This window comes from Protopterus annectens, chromosome 3.part1 (assembly GCF_019279795.1).
Source record: "Protopterus annectens isolate FY-2018-M chromosome 3.part1, PAN1.0, whole genome shotgun sequence".
In the NCBI taxonomy this organism is placed as follows: domain Eukaryota; kingdom Metazoa; phylum Chordata; order Ceratodontiformes; family Protopteridae; genus Protopterus; species Protopterus annectens.
In genome coordinates this window covers 1,246,778,124-1,246,792,264 of record NC_056732.1, presented here as the reverse complement: position 1 = coordinate 1,246,792,264, position 14,141 = coordinate 1,246,778,124, and the positions used below count along the sequence as shown (strand labels likewise).

The window sequence follows — 14,141 nt, the reverse complement described above, 5'->3', positions numbered from 1 at the left end:
TCGGATGATGAAAGAACGTATAAGAGACTAAGTTACACTGAAGCTACAACTACGGTAGATTGTTTTCGCAGCCACCTATATGACCTATTGATAGAGACAAACATCTCACAAGAACTATATGAGTTCTTTGATTGCCCCAAACCTATGTTTCCATACATCAGTGGACTCCCCAAAATTCACAAGGATCCAGTTGACCCACCCCTACGTCCCATAGTTTCTGGAAGGGGTGGGTAACTAAACCTGTTTCCATGTACATGGAGAATGAATTAAAGAAGGCCCTGCCACTAGCAGGAACTGTATTGAAGGACTCAGGAGACTTTCTGGAAAAACTTTTTTTAGTTACCAAGGGTCTTAAAAAATATGAAGATTTGCTACTAGTGACAATGAACATCAAGAGTTTGTTTACAGTGATTCTGAATGACTATGGTCTACAGGCAATAAGATCTTTCTTAGCAAGGAACAGTATGGAAGCAGAACCAATATGTTCCTTGTTGGAACTCGTATTGGAAAATAACATCTTTATGTATGGGGACTCTTTCTATTTGCAGACATGGGGTGTGGCTATGGGCACCCCGTGCGCAAACAGTTACTCCAATTTGGTTCTGGCTGAGTGGGAACACAATGAACTGTTACCTAGTACCTGGAAACAACATCTAGTGTACTACGGTCATTTTGTGGATGATGTCTTTATCCTTTGGAGAGGCAGCTCTACACAATTGGACCTTTTTGTTAACTTCATCAACGAGAGCACAAATTTTCTAGAGTTTGTGGTCAAACACTCTTCGGAGACCATAGGATTTCTGGATGTAAAGATACATCTACACCCTGATAGAGGTATCAGTACAGGAATTTATAAAAAGAAACCTGGAGAAATCATTATCTGCATAGGGGGAGTATGCACCCAGGACATATCTTTGATAACATCTTTGAGAATCAGATCTTAAGAACTTCAAGATTATGTACTGAGAATGAAGACTTTGTAGCAGAGCAGAGAAATATTGAGACATATTTCAGTAAAATATCTTATAAAAGAAAGAATTTAAGACTGAAGCATGACCTACAGGAATTAAGGAGAGGAAAGGGACGTCCCTACTTCTCTGAACCTACATCGAGTCATCATGAGAGTCTGGATTTTAAAACTCAGTCACAGCAACTTAAATGTTTGTTAACATACACTGCTGACAATAAGCAAGTATGTGAAGTTATTAGGAAGTTTTGGCCAGTATTGACAACTGATGACAAAATAAAAGACATCGTAGGGAAACAGCATAAATTCCTATATAAGAATAAGAAGAATTTGAAACGTCTCATTTGCAACAAAGATGGTTTTAAAAGAAATAGGCCCAGTTCTAACAGAAAGGACACTTTGAAATGCCTGAGATGCAAAGCTTGCAACTCCATTGACAGCTGCAATACTTTTGTACATCCATACTCCAGGCAACAGTACAATTTTAATGTTTATGCTGATTGTACTAGTTCCCGCATTATATACTTAGTGACTTGCTGCCAATGTAGTACTTTCTATGTTGGCAAAACAGATCAACGTCTTAAGGAACGTATCCTTAGACATTTAAGGGACATCAAACAGAAAGATCCCAATAATGCCTTAGCAGCCCATATAGTACAGTATCCTTCTCATCACTTTGTATTTAAGGCCATAGAGGCAGTCTGTCAGACCACAAGAGGAGACAAAGTTCATAATCATACAGAGTTAAGGGAAACATGCTGGATAATTAATTTAAGAGCAAACAGATTACCAGGCTTGAATACCATTGTGCCATTAAAACCTGTGCTTAGGAATAGAAGGAATAAGATCAGCAAGCTTACTTGAATGTTGCTTCATTCATATAATGTATTCACATACATAGCTACTAGTTTTCTCATATACAATCTCATAGTAAAAAGAAGTACTGCGCCTTTATTTATAATGAAGGAAATTATACCTCTTTGCTAGCTGGCCTCCTATTGGTTTGCAACAAGGGCGTGTCACTGATGAATGGCTGTGATGCCTTATAAATACAAAAGCTGAACAGTCCTTTTTTACGATCTGAGGAAGGCATATTTTCCCGAAAGCGCTTATCGGAAGACTGAGGACTGCTTGTTTTATGTTATATTCTTTTTTATTAAAGTTTTGATTTTATTATCAAGTTTTACTGCCGTAGTGGACAACAGGAGTTTTTAGTAGTGTTTGCCTTTTCTTTTCCTCATTGTTGTCCCTCACAGTGTAAGAAAGTTTTTTACCTAATGTATTAACCTGCTGGTGTTTTGCTCCGACATCTGTAATAAAGGTGAATATTGTTTATATTTGCTAGATGTTCACAGGCAATTGAGATTCTATCTTCACAGAGCAAAAGAATTCAGGATGTCGGACCAATTATTTTTTCCTTTTCGTATACTAGATTGGGAAAACCTGTGAACAAAGTAATGTTAGCCAGATGACTCACTGATTGTATCTCATTTGTTTATTCTAAGTCATGCATTCCTTTGACAAAACCCTTGTGAGCCCATTCAACCAGGGCCATAGCAACCTCAGCCGTATTCCAGTCTGGAGCTACCATGGATTACGTCTTGCAGCATCAAATTTGGCTACTCCTCATACCTTTGTTACTCATTATATATTGGATCAAATCTCCATGGGGTAGAGCATCATTCAGCTCAACGGTGCTTAGGAACATCCTTCCTTGAGTCCACCCAGGATATAAGGTAGCTGGGGACATTGTCTCACATGTTGAGGATAGAATGAAAATTGACGTTAGATAAATAAGTTGTGTAGTCACCAAAACGTTCCATCTGTGTTGTCTATTTTTATTCTTCCTCAACTCCCCACCCACCAACTCCCTTCGCTTGGTTTCTAGAAGAATGAAAGATTGACAGATTGTTACATTTTTGGTACAGTTTTGCAGTTCCAGACATAGTCTCCATAAAAAGCCTTTTTGTCTCTTTCTATCAGCAAACTAGATCTGAGGTAGTTGATATAGGTGCATTGTGGGTAAGGGATGAGCTTGAGAGATTTTTGGTTCCCACAAGCTATTGTAGCAGCCAAGTCAGTTCCAAGGATTGTAACAGAGCCCACAGGTTGAGGAAGAATGAAAATAGACAACACAGAGGGAACATTATTGTGAGTACATGACTTCCTTTTCCTTCCATTTTCCCTAGTACAGCAGGAAATATCAGGTTTCCATACATGATTTGTCCTTTAACTCTACAATTTTTTGAAACTTTTTTGAGTTGATATACTCCTTCAAAGTTTCATTTATTTTAATCTAGTAAATTTGATTTACTTTTTTCTTCTAGATTACTGGAAATTGAACTGCTTTTTGATGAACAGCTGCAGGATCCTTCCCAGTCAGTGTTTTCTCTTCACCTTTTCTATTTGATTTTCTTTCAGGCTAAGATTCTTTGCTGGCACCCATTGTACTTTCTAGTCAATAACTGAATTTACTAAACATTGTAGAGTTACTGGCCCTTTTCTCTAAGTTTCTTTTTTTCACAATAGGAGAGTTGAAATCAGGCTGTTGATTGAGGTGCAGCTATCTTGCAAGTCAAGCAAATATCATTCTTATATCATTTGAGAAAGTTTTTTCATTTACAATTGTGCTTTCAGATCTTCATCTGATGAAGTGTACAATTTTAAGTCATACATGAAAAGTGAATGTGATGTTTTTGAACAAAATTATTTTCTATAATTTAAGCTGCAGTCATAACCTAATCTATCACATAAAACAGCTTAGTAGGTTAAGGGCAAGACAAAACAGCGATGGTCGCATAGAATCCTACTGGAATATCACCCCCTTTGAATTTTTATCCCTCAGATAATAATCTGGCTTTTATCATGACTTAGCTGCAAAGTGGTTGCCACCTGTTTGATATTCTCTGCAAATTAATTCATCCGTGTAAGATGTATCTTTTTACATCAGTAGGTATTCTGCAATCCGTAGATGTGGGTTGTTGTTGGATGCTTTTTTTGTAATCTATTTGTGCCATACTTAGTTTTTCCCCTTTTATACAGCTCTCTGTTATGGTTTTATTTAGCAAAAGATGGAATTAATTCCATATGACTTTAATACCTTTTGTTCTGTATTCCAGATATGTAGACAGTGTTTATAGCTTATTTCTTATTTAAAATTTATACATTTTTGGAAGGCAAATCATTGATCTGTTTTTCTTAGGATGGCTTACAAGTTCATTCTTAAAGACGAGTATGTTGTCAACCAGGCTGATGTCTGTTTGGGATGTGCATATAAGCATTTTTTTTTATTCAGGGATAACTCTTTAAGCAAAGATGCTAATAATGTTAGCCAGAAGTTAAATACTGGATCTGGACCTGGGGTTTCTAGTTAAGGGCCTTTATTTTTGTTTAATTTTTGTCTCAGTTTTGCTGGCCATTACTTTCTCCTGTTTCATATCAGCTATATTAGAGTGTCTTACTGGTTTTATACCTGTTCTAAACATTCAGCATCTCTTGATATATTGAACAGGATCTTCACAAATGCTTCTCCAAAATATACCTGTTTCTTTTTTTTTTTTTTTTAGTGGTATTTGTATTGCTTTTGCTTCATTTCCCAATTCTGTATAACATATTTTTGCATTATTAATTAATTTTTGTTTTGTACTTTACCTTTATATTTTTCTTTATACCTTTTTTTTCTGCTTGGGATATTTTTCGTTTACTATTGGAAATATATGAAAAATACTGGCCTGTTTTAATATTGCTTGTTGCTTTTGCCAAATCTATTGTTCTTAGATTTTTTGATGATCTGTTCTGTTTTCTTTAGTGTTCTAGCAGTGATACTTTTTGTCTTCATTGCTTTATAGTTTACTCTTTCCAGCACTTCAGTGGTGACATTCTTTTTCGTCTTCTTGTTACCTTCTTTTCCTTTGTTACACTGCATTATTTTTATAATACTTTATTTGTTATTTTAGCTTCACAGTAGTGTTTATCTTTAATAGTGCCAGTTATTGTGCTCATCTGTCTTAAAAGTCTTCTAACATTTTGTGTCTTATTTGGGCTGAGAACATCTTCTTTGTGCTGTCTTTCAAGCTCCTTCCCTTGCAGTATACTTGTAATTGGACTTTCATGGAAACCTCCTATAGAATGTTCCAGAACATCTCCCTGTGGTACATGTTCTTTATATGCATCCTGCTCCGTCAGCTGCTCCTCCATCTAACTCATGGGTTCATGGGTGAATAATATGCTAACTGCCCTGTTGGAGAATTTTAAGTCTAGCCAATAACCAGAGATCCTAATCAAACCATGCACCTTGTGTGTATGAGGTGGAGACTTTAAATATTATACTAAAGCTACCCTTTCCTAATTTTATAGATCTGAGCATTATCTAACTAGACCACATGGGAACTCATAAAAATATATATATGGAAGGTTTTGTGAATTTTCTCATCATCCTTGCGCAGGGGCCTATCTTCTCTGTTTTGTTCCAGATTTAGTATATATGCTGCCAAATTGGTCTATCATGTTGCAGTAGTACATCTGTCAGAGTTTTAACTATTTTCTACTCTTTTCCTTGATCTGTAATTCTAGCTGGACTTTCGTGCAAGTCTTATAAAGAAGGTTCCAGCACATTGCCTTATTGAGTATCTTCCTTAGCTACATCCTGCTCCATCTGTTGCTTCTACATATAGGAAGTCATTGGCTCATCATATTGCAATATTGCCTATGCTGGAGTTTCCAAACTAAATCCTTCACTTTGACTGTGGTCTCCCTTGCTCTTTAATCTCTATTTCTTTAATTTCCAACTTGATAAACTTCTTTTTTTTTAATTTACATTCCACATTTATGGTTTTATTTTGTGTATTATAAATTTTAACATATGTATATTTCTTCATCTGTATTTCTCTTCAAAAGTCTTTGGAGCTGCATTTTTTTGCATTGGTTAGTATGATTTTCTTCTCTGCATAAATATTGCACCATATCATATTTCTTTTTCTTTCTCATATCCATGTTTCTTTTTTGTATATTTCAATGACCTCTTGTTTTTTTTTCCTTTCTAACCTATGCATTTTTTTCTTTATCTTGTCTCATTTCCTGTGTGCTTCCTTTTTCAGGCAGTTCAGTGTTTCTGCATCTAGATAATGTTTTATTGTGATTTGTTGCATTAAGGATCTTAAATTATTATGTGCAACATCTAACAATTTTTCTTGCCAAGTATTTTTTGCTTGCTTTCTGCTGTTATTTATGCTCTTCTGCATTTAGTGCAGAGGTCCTAGGAAGATACCAAACACCTACAAATTTCTCTAGTGAAATTTATAGGTTCAAATGCTAGGTCCAAAGAGCACCATTTGTGCTCTTTTTAGGAAAATCAAAAGAGATGTAGGTTTTTATCACGGACACTTACTTTCTTCATAGCCTAATTAATTGTATTAGTTTCTTTCAGTACATTCATTCCTCCCCTATTAAAGATTCTTCCTAGTGCAAGTTATTGGCAGGGCTACTTAACTTCTTTTTATCTTAATACATTATATTAGTGTATAGCCGTGGTGGTGCAGCGGTAGCATTGTTGCCTCACAGCAAGAAGTTCTCCTGTTCGATTCTCGGCTGGAGTGCCTTCTGTGTGGAGTCTGCATGTCCTCCCCATGGTCGAGTGGTGTTCAAAAGACATGCGTAAATGGGCGTGCCTTCGTTGAAGGTTGGGCGTCGGGCTGGCAACTTGGCACCATAAAAATCTACTGCCAGTCATTAGTGGGCCGGAGTTTCGCTGTGGCGCCCCCTAACCAGGAAAAGCCAAAAAGACAAACAAACATTATATTAGTGTATGTCAGTGGATTCTGGTTTCTACACTTTAATAAGACCCTTACTGTTTACCTGCTTCAATTAATTGCCCAGATCACATAATGAGGAGGCTGCAACTTTTCATTTTTCTGATTACTGAAGTGGTTTGCTTTTCTGATAGTCAGTATGGAACACACTCCTAGCTGAAATAATCCATCCTCAGCTGAGTAACACCTTTAAGAGCAAGCTACTTAAATAATTAGCTTTAATCTTTTTGATCTGTTTTGTTAAAAAGAGGTGTGGCTGTGAGTGATAGAGAGTAAAGGAATTCCAGCTTTTGTGTGACTTTCATAACTTGTATAGTCACAGCAACAAATTTACTGTACTTAATCTAATATTTTGTTCTATATTGTTTGTATGAGTTTTCTCAAAGAAGTTGATTTAATTCTCTTTGAATTCTATGGTAACTGATTTTGATTATTCTTTTCTTTTAGAATTCTTTATTCATTTGCTGCTGAATTTCCTTTGGATGCTCCGGTTTCCTCCCACATCCCAAAGACATGCTGTAGGTGGATTGGACACACTAAATTGGCCCTAGGTGTGAGTGGGTGTGCCTTCTGTGGAAGGTTGGGTGCCGGGCTGGCAACTCGACACTGTAAAACTCCACTGCCAATCATGAGCGGACGGTGATCTGCTGTGGCGACCCCTAACCAGGAAAAGCTGAAAGAAGAAGAAGATTCATTTGCTGCTGAATATGGATTCTGAGAATTAATACATCATTAATGATTTGCTAAAGCACAACTATCTTGCACAGAAAACTAAAATGCTATGCATATTTAAAGGGTAACAACTAACACTGTGATCTGTGTTCCTCATGTGAAAAGTTGGATGATTTGCATACCTTTATTAGTAGTAAATCTAGAATTACTAATGATGATTGCACTTGTGCAATTAGCACAGCTTAGAAAACTTTTGTTGGGCACTCTAAATTGGCCCTAGGCATGAGTGTGTGCATGTCTGTGCCTTCAATGGAAGGTTGGGTGCTGGGCTGGCAACTCAACACCATAAAACTCCACTGCCAATCATGAGCGAACAGGTGATACGCTGTGGCAACCCCTAACCGGGCAAAGCCAAAAGAAGAAGAGAATTTTTGTTACATATATTAGTGACTGGACTGATGAGATAAATATTGCTAGACAAATAGAACACATTTAGGAAAAGAAGTGTCTATTGTCTGTAAAGAATGCTCAACCCCTGTTGAACAATGTAATACCACTGACAACTTTAGAATTCTGGATACAAGTATTCAGCAATCTGAGGATTCAGAGCATATAGAAGAAAATAAAGAAAGAAAGTAAGAAGTTTTAAATATATAAGGAAAAAAGAAACTGATAAATATTTATAAAGCATAGAGAATCATCATCTTCTTTCAGCTGTTCCCATTAGGGGTCGCCACAGCAGATCTTCTGTTTCCATTTCTTTCTGCCCTCTGCATCATGCTCTTTCACACCAACCGCCTGCATGTCCTCGCTCACCACATCTATAAACCTTATCTTAGGCCTTCCTCTTTTCCTCTTACCTGGCAGCTCCATCCTTAGCATCCTTTTCCCAATATACCCAGCATCCCTCCTCAGCACATGTCCAAACCAACGCAATCTCGCCTCTATTGCTTTGTCTCCAAACTGTCCAACCTGAGCTGACCCGCTAATATACTGATTCCTAATCCTGTCCATCCTAGTCACACCCAGTGCAAATCTTAACATCTTTAACTCTGCCACATCCAGCTCTGACTCCTGCCTTTTCGTCAGTGCCACCGTCTCCAACCCATATAACATAGCTGGTCTCACTACCCTCTTCTAGACCTTCCCTTTCACTTTTACTGGTACCCATCTGTCACAAATCACTCCTGAAACTCTTCTCCACCCATTCCACCCTGCCTGTACTCTCTTCTTCATCTCTCTTCCACACTCACCATTACTCTGAACTGTTGATCCCAAGTACTTAAACTCATCCACCTTTACCAACTCTACTCCCTGCATCCTCACCATTCCTCTACCATCCCTCACATTTACACACATATATTCTGTTTTAGCCCTGCTGACCTTCATTCTTCTGCTCTCTAAAGCATATCTCCACCTCTCCAGGGTCTCCTCAACCTGGTCCCTACTCTCACTACATATCACAATGTCATCTGCAAACATCATAGTCCACGGGGCCTCCTGTCTGATCTCATCTGTCAACCTATCCATCACTACTGCAAATAAGAAAGGGGTCAGAGATGATCCTTGATGTAATCCCACCTCCACCTTAAACGTATCTGTCACTCCCACCGCAGTCCTCACCAATGTCACACTACCCTCGTACATATCCTGTACCACTCTTACATACTTCTCTGCCACTCCTGACTTCCTCATACAATACCACAACTCCTCTCTAGGCACCCTGTCATATGCTTTCTCTAAGTCCACAAAGACACAATGCAACTCCTTCTGACCTTGTCTGTATTTCTCCAGCAACACTCTCAGAGCAAATATTGCATCTGTGGTGCTATTTCCTGTCATGAAACCATACTGCTGATCACTTATCATCACCTCCCTTCTTAACCTAGCTTCCACTACTCTTTCCCATAACTTCAAGCTGTGACTGATCAATTTTATCCCTCTGTAGTTATTGCAGCTCTGCACATCACCCTTATTATTAAAGATAGGTACCAAAACACTTTTTCTCCACTCCTCAGGCATCCTCTGACTTTCCAAAATTTCATTAAATAATCTGGTTAAAAATTCCACTGCCATTTCACCTAAGCACCTCCATGCTTCCACTGGTATGCCATCTGGGCCAACAGCCTTTCCATTCTTCATCCTCTTCATAGCTGACCTTACTTCCTCCTTGCTAATCTGTTTCACTTCCTGATTCACTATCCCCACATCATCCAACCTTCTTTCTCTTTCATTCTCTTCATTCATCAGCCCTTCAAAGTGCTCTTTCCATCTACTCAACACACTCTCCTCACTTGTGAGTATGTTTCCCTCACTATCCTTTATCACCCTTACCTGCTGCACATCTTTCCCAGCTCTGTCCCTCTGTCTAGCAAATCGGTACAAGTCCTTTTCTCCCTCTTTAGTGTCCAGTCTCTCATACAACTCTCCATATGCCTTATTCTTAGCCTTCGCCACCTCTCTCTTTGCCATGCGTCTCATCTCCTTATACTCACGTCTACTTTCTTCATCTCATTGGCAATTCCACTTCTTCTTCACCAGCTTCTTCCTCTGTATACTCTCCTGTACTTCCTCATTCCACCACCAGGTCTCCTTGTCCTCCTTCCTCTGTCCAGATGTCACACCAAGCACCTTTCTAGCAGTCTCCCTTACTAGCTCTGTTGTAGTTTCCCAGCTATTCGGTAACTCTTCACTGCCTCCCAGTGCCTGTCTTAACTCTTCCCTGAACTGTTGTCTGTAAAGAATGCTCAACCCCTGTTGAACAAAGTAATACCACTGACAACTTTGGAATTCTGCATCTTATGTATCTATAAAATGGTTTCCTATTTGCTCAATATCTTCATATAAATATTCTCCATTTTTTTCTTGATCCTGTCTCACACTGTTTTAATCTGCCTGTCCAACTTGTTTATTTTAGCTTTCAAAACTGTAGTTCACTCCCTTTTCCATTTCTTATATTGTTTTGCCTCTTGCCTTAATCAAGCAAAGAGAATACATAACTAAAAAGGATATTTTTTGCTATGCGACAGATTACAGGGAATGAAAACATTTTTCTATCAGAAAACCTTCATTCTACAGAAGAAGGCATCATTTTTACAAAAGAGAAGGTAGAAAAAAGAGGCAATGGGCAGGCTAAAAAGAAGAAGTGAAGACTGAATGTGGAAGGAATGAAGAACATCATTGTAAGAAAAAAGAGAAAGACAGACATTGACAACATGGCTCAAACTCTGTATGTACAAAGCAAGGTGGATGAGAATTGTATACTTGCAAATGTAATAAGCAATTAAACCAGTGGGATTAATAAGACAAGTGTGATGATGATCACTCCTTTGTAACAACTGACAAAGCAGATATTATTAAATTAGAAGATAATGATTCTTTAGATCATGGGGTTATAATGGTTAATTTGTTGCTAGAAATTCTTCCAAACTTTAATCTAAACCAAATGCTCAGAAGATTAATAACAAATTATATGGAAAAAATAGTCACTATGTAAAACTAATTGAAGTGATGCATTCAGTGGAAATACTACAGAAGGAATGCAGAAAGTATTGTAAGAAATTATTTGAATGTAAATAAAAAAATGTTTCCACCAGGATCTAGGCACACAACATCAGGATGATATATTTCCATAACAACAAGATACTTGATTAAGGCAAGAGGCAAAACAATATAAGAAATGGAAAAGGGAGTGAACTACAGTTTTGAAAGCTAAAATAAACAAGTTGGACAGGCAGATTAAAACAGTGTGAGACAGGATCAAGAAAAAAATGAAGAATATTTATATGAAGATATTGAGCAAATAGGAAACCATTTTATAGAAACATAAGATGCAGAAGCAAAGACACAAATTGATGAACTTTGTGTAGATTCTAAAATTACAGATAGCAGGTTATAAATAGATTTACAAAATCTTATGCAAAGTAGTTTGGCTCCACAAAGGGGGTTATAAATTCTCCTAGAGGCATTGAGATAACTTCAGATACTAAAATCAAATTAGATTATATTGAAAAAGAACTATACAAACTGGATCCAAACAAAACACAGATAGGAAACAGAATTAGTAATAATGACCCAAGAACACTTTAGCAAGCACTTACAGTACCATTATTATTATTATTATTATTATTATTATTATTATTATTATTATTTACTAGGTCGTATACAAATTGGAAGATTCCTCAAGATTGGAGAAATGTACTTGTTAAACTTGTCTGTAAGTGAAAGGGATAATCCCAGGCACGTACAGACCCTTAAGTTCAGTTTCCTATTTTGGAAAAATAATGAAAAAGGTAATATTGGATAAGTTATCAGAATTAGAAAGCTGGGACTTGAAACCATATATCAGCATGCATATGTTAAAAATTTGCATATCACCACCTGTAACATGATGTTCTATAACAATATAATAACAGCTATGAATGAAAAATTGTGCTGACATGTAATTTATATACAGTGGATATATAAAGTGTTCACACCCCTATTAAAATGTCATGTTTTTGTGATATAAAAAAATGAGACCACAATAAATCATTTCAAAACTTTTCCCACGTTTAATGTGACCTATAACCTGTACAATTCAATTGATAAACAAACAAATCTGTTAGGGGAAAAATATAAAAAAATAAAAAGCGTACAATAAGCTGGTTACATAAGTATGCACACCCTTAAACTAATACTTTGTTGAAGCACCTTTTGATTTAATAACAGCATTCAGTCTTCTTGGATACATGCCTACCATCACTTAAACAGACTCTGATTAACCCCAAATGAATTTCAGCTATTCTGTTAGGATTTTCCTGATATTTACTCACTTGCCTGCTACAGCAAAAGCCATGGTTCACATAGAGCTTATAAAGCATCAAAGGGATCTCATTGTTGAAAGGTATCAGGAGAAGGGTACAAAAAATTTCCACAGCATTGGATACACCATAAAACACAGTGAAGACAGCCATCAAAAAGTGGAGAAAATATGTGACAACAGTGATGTTGCAAAGAACTGGACATCCCTCCAAAACTGGTGAAAATACAAGATGAAAACTGATCAGAGAGGCTGCCAACAGACCTACAGCAACAACACTGAAGGAACTGCAGGAATTTCTGGCAAGTACCAGTTGTGTACTACATGTGACAACAATCTCCAGTATTCTCCATTTGTCTGGACTGTAGGTTAGGGTTGCAAGACAGAAGCCTTTTCTTACACAGAAAAGCATCCAGGCCTGGATAAAATTTGCAGGACAATACATCAAGTCTCCCAAAAGCATGTGGGAAAATGTGTTATGGTCTGATGAGACCAAGGTTGAAATTTTTGGCCACAATTCCAAAATGTACATTAGGTGCAAAAACAACACTTTGCATCACCAAAAGAACACCATCCCCACAGTGAAGCATGGTGGTGGCAGTATCATGCTTTGCGTTTACTTTTCTTCAGCTGGAACTGGGTCAAGGTGGAGGGAATTATGAACAGTTCCAAATACCAGTCACTTTTGGACAAAACCTTCAGTCTTCTGCTAGAAAGCTGAAGATGAAGAGGAATTTCACTTTCCAACATGACAATGACACTGAGCATATGTCCAATTCAACAAAAGAATGACTTCACCAGAAGAAAATTAAAGTTTTGGAGGCCTAGCCAGACCTAAATCCAATAGAAAATCTGTGGGGTGACCTGAAGAGGGATGTGCACAAGAGATGCCCTCGCAATCTGACAGATTTGGAGCACTTTTGCAAGGAAGAGTGGGCAAATATTGGCATGTCAAGATGTGCCATGCTGATAGACTCCTACCCAAGAAGACTGAATGTTGTAATTAAATCAAAAGGTGCTTCAACAAAGTATTAGTTTAAGGGTGTGCACACTTATGCAACCAGCTTATTGTACGTTTTTTATATTTTTCCCATAACAGATTTGTTTGTTTTTCATACACAAAATACTGATCAATGAATTAGATCAACTAGGTTTTGTTGTACTGATGATAAGATGGATGGTTATATGGCTTACAAATAGTATATGGCAAGTATACAACAACTGGACAGATGAAATTCAAGGTTACAGTAAGGGTGTCCCACAGGACTCTGTCCTAGTCCCATACTTGTTTAGATCATATCTTTCAGATCTATCTTTTTCATCTGAGGTGTTCTACAGTCGGTATTCAAATGAATTGAAATTGATTACATGAGCTACAGATAATGCATATCTGGAAAATATCTTGACTAAATTGGCCATTTTTAGCACAGGAGTATAATATGCTGATAAATACATCAAAAACTAAGCATTTGAGATTTGGGAGACATAAACTGAAAGGCCAGTATTTAATACAGCACACAGTGATTGAAACTGTAGATTCATTTAAAAACCTGGGTATATGGGTAGATCCAACTTTGAGTTTCTCTAATCATATCAACCAATTGTTTAATGATTGTTATAGAACTATAAGTTGTATAAAATATTTATAAAGTCTGGGAAATCAGAAATTATGAAGTCATTGTTTGTTTGGGCAGCCACAGTGGTGCAGTGGTTAACATTGTCACCTCACAGCAAGAGGTTCTCCGGTTCGATCCTTGGCTGTGGCACCTTCTGTGCAGAGTCTGCATGTCCTCCCTGTGGTTGCGTGGGTTTCCTCCGGGTGCTCTGGTTTCCTCCCACATCCCAAAGACATGCTGTAGGTGGATTGGAGACTCTAAATTGGCTCTACGCGTGA

General features: G+C 37.4%; 1 protein-coding gene and 1 non-coding gene across 2 annotated transcripts in view; one reads left to right on the top strand and one right to left on the bottom strand.

The window, feature by feature from the left end:
- LRRC24 (leucine rich repeat containing 24) overlaps positions 1 to 14,141 on the top strand; it is a 4,153,240-nt gene that overhangs the window by 84,660 nt on the left and 4,054,439 nt on the right. The gene's annotated exons all lie outside the window — the stretch shown is intronic.
- Positions 5,368 to 5,473, bottom strand: LOC122799005. Its single transcript, XR_006364392.1, has one exon. It is a non-coding gene; the product is annotated as a U6 spliceosomal RNA (small nuclear RNA).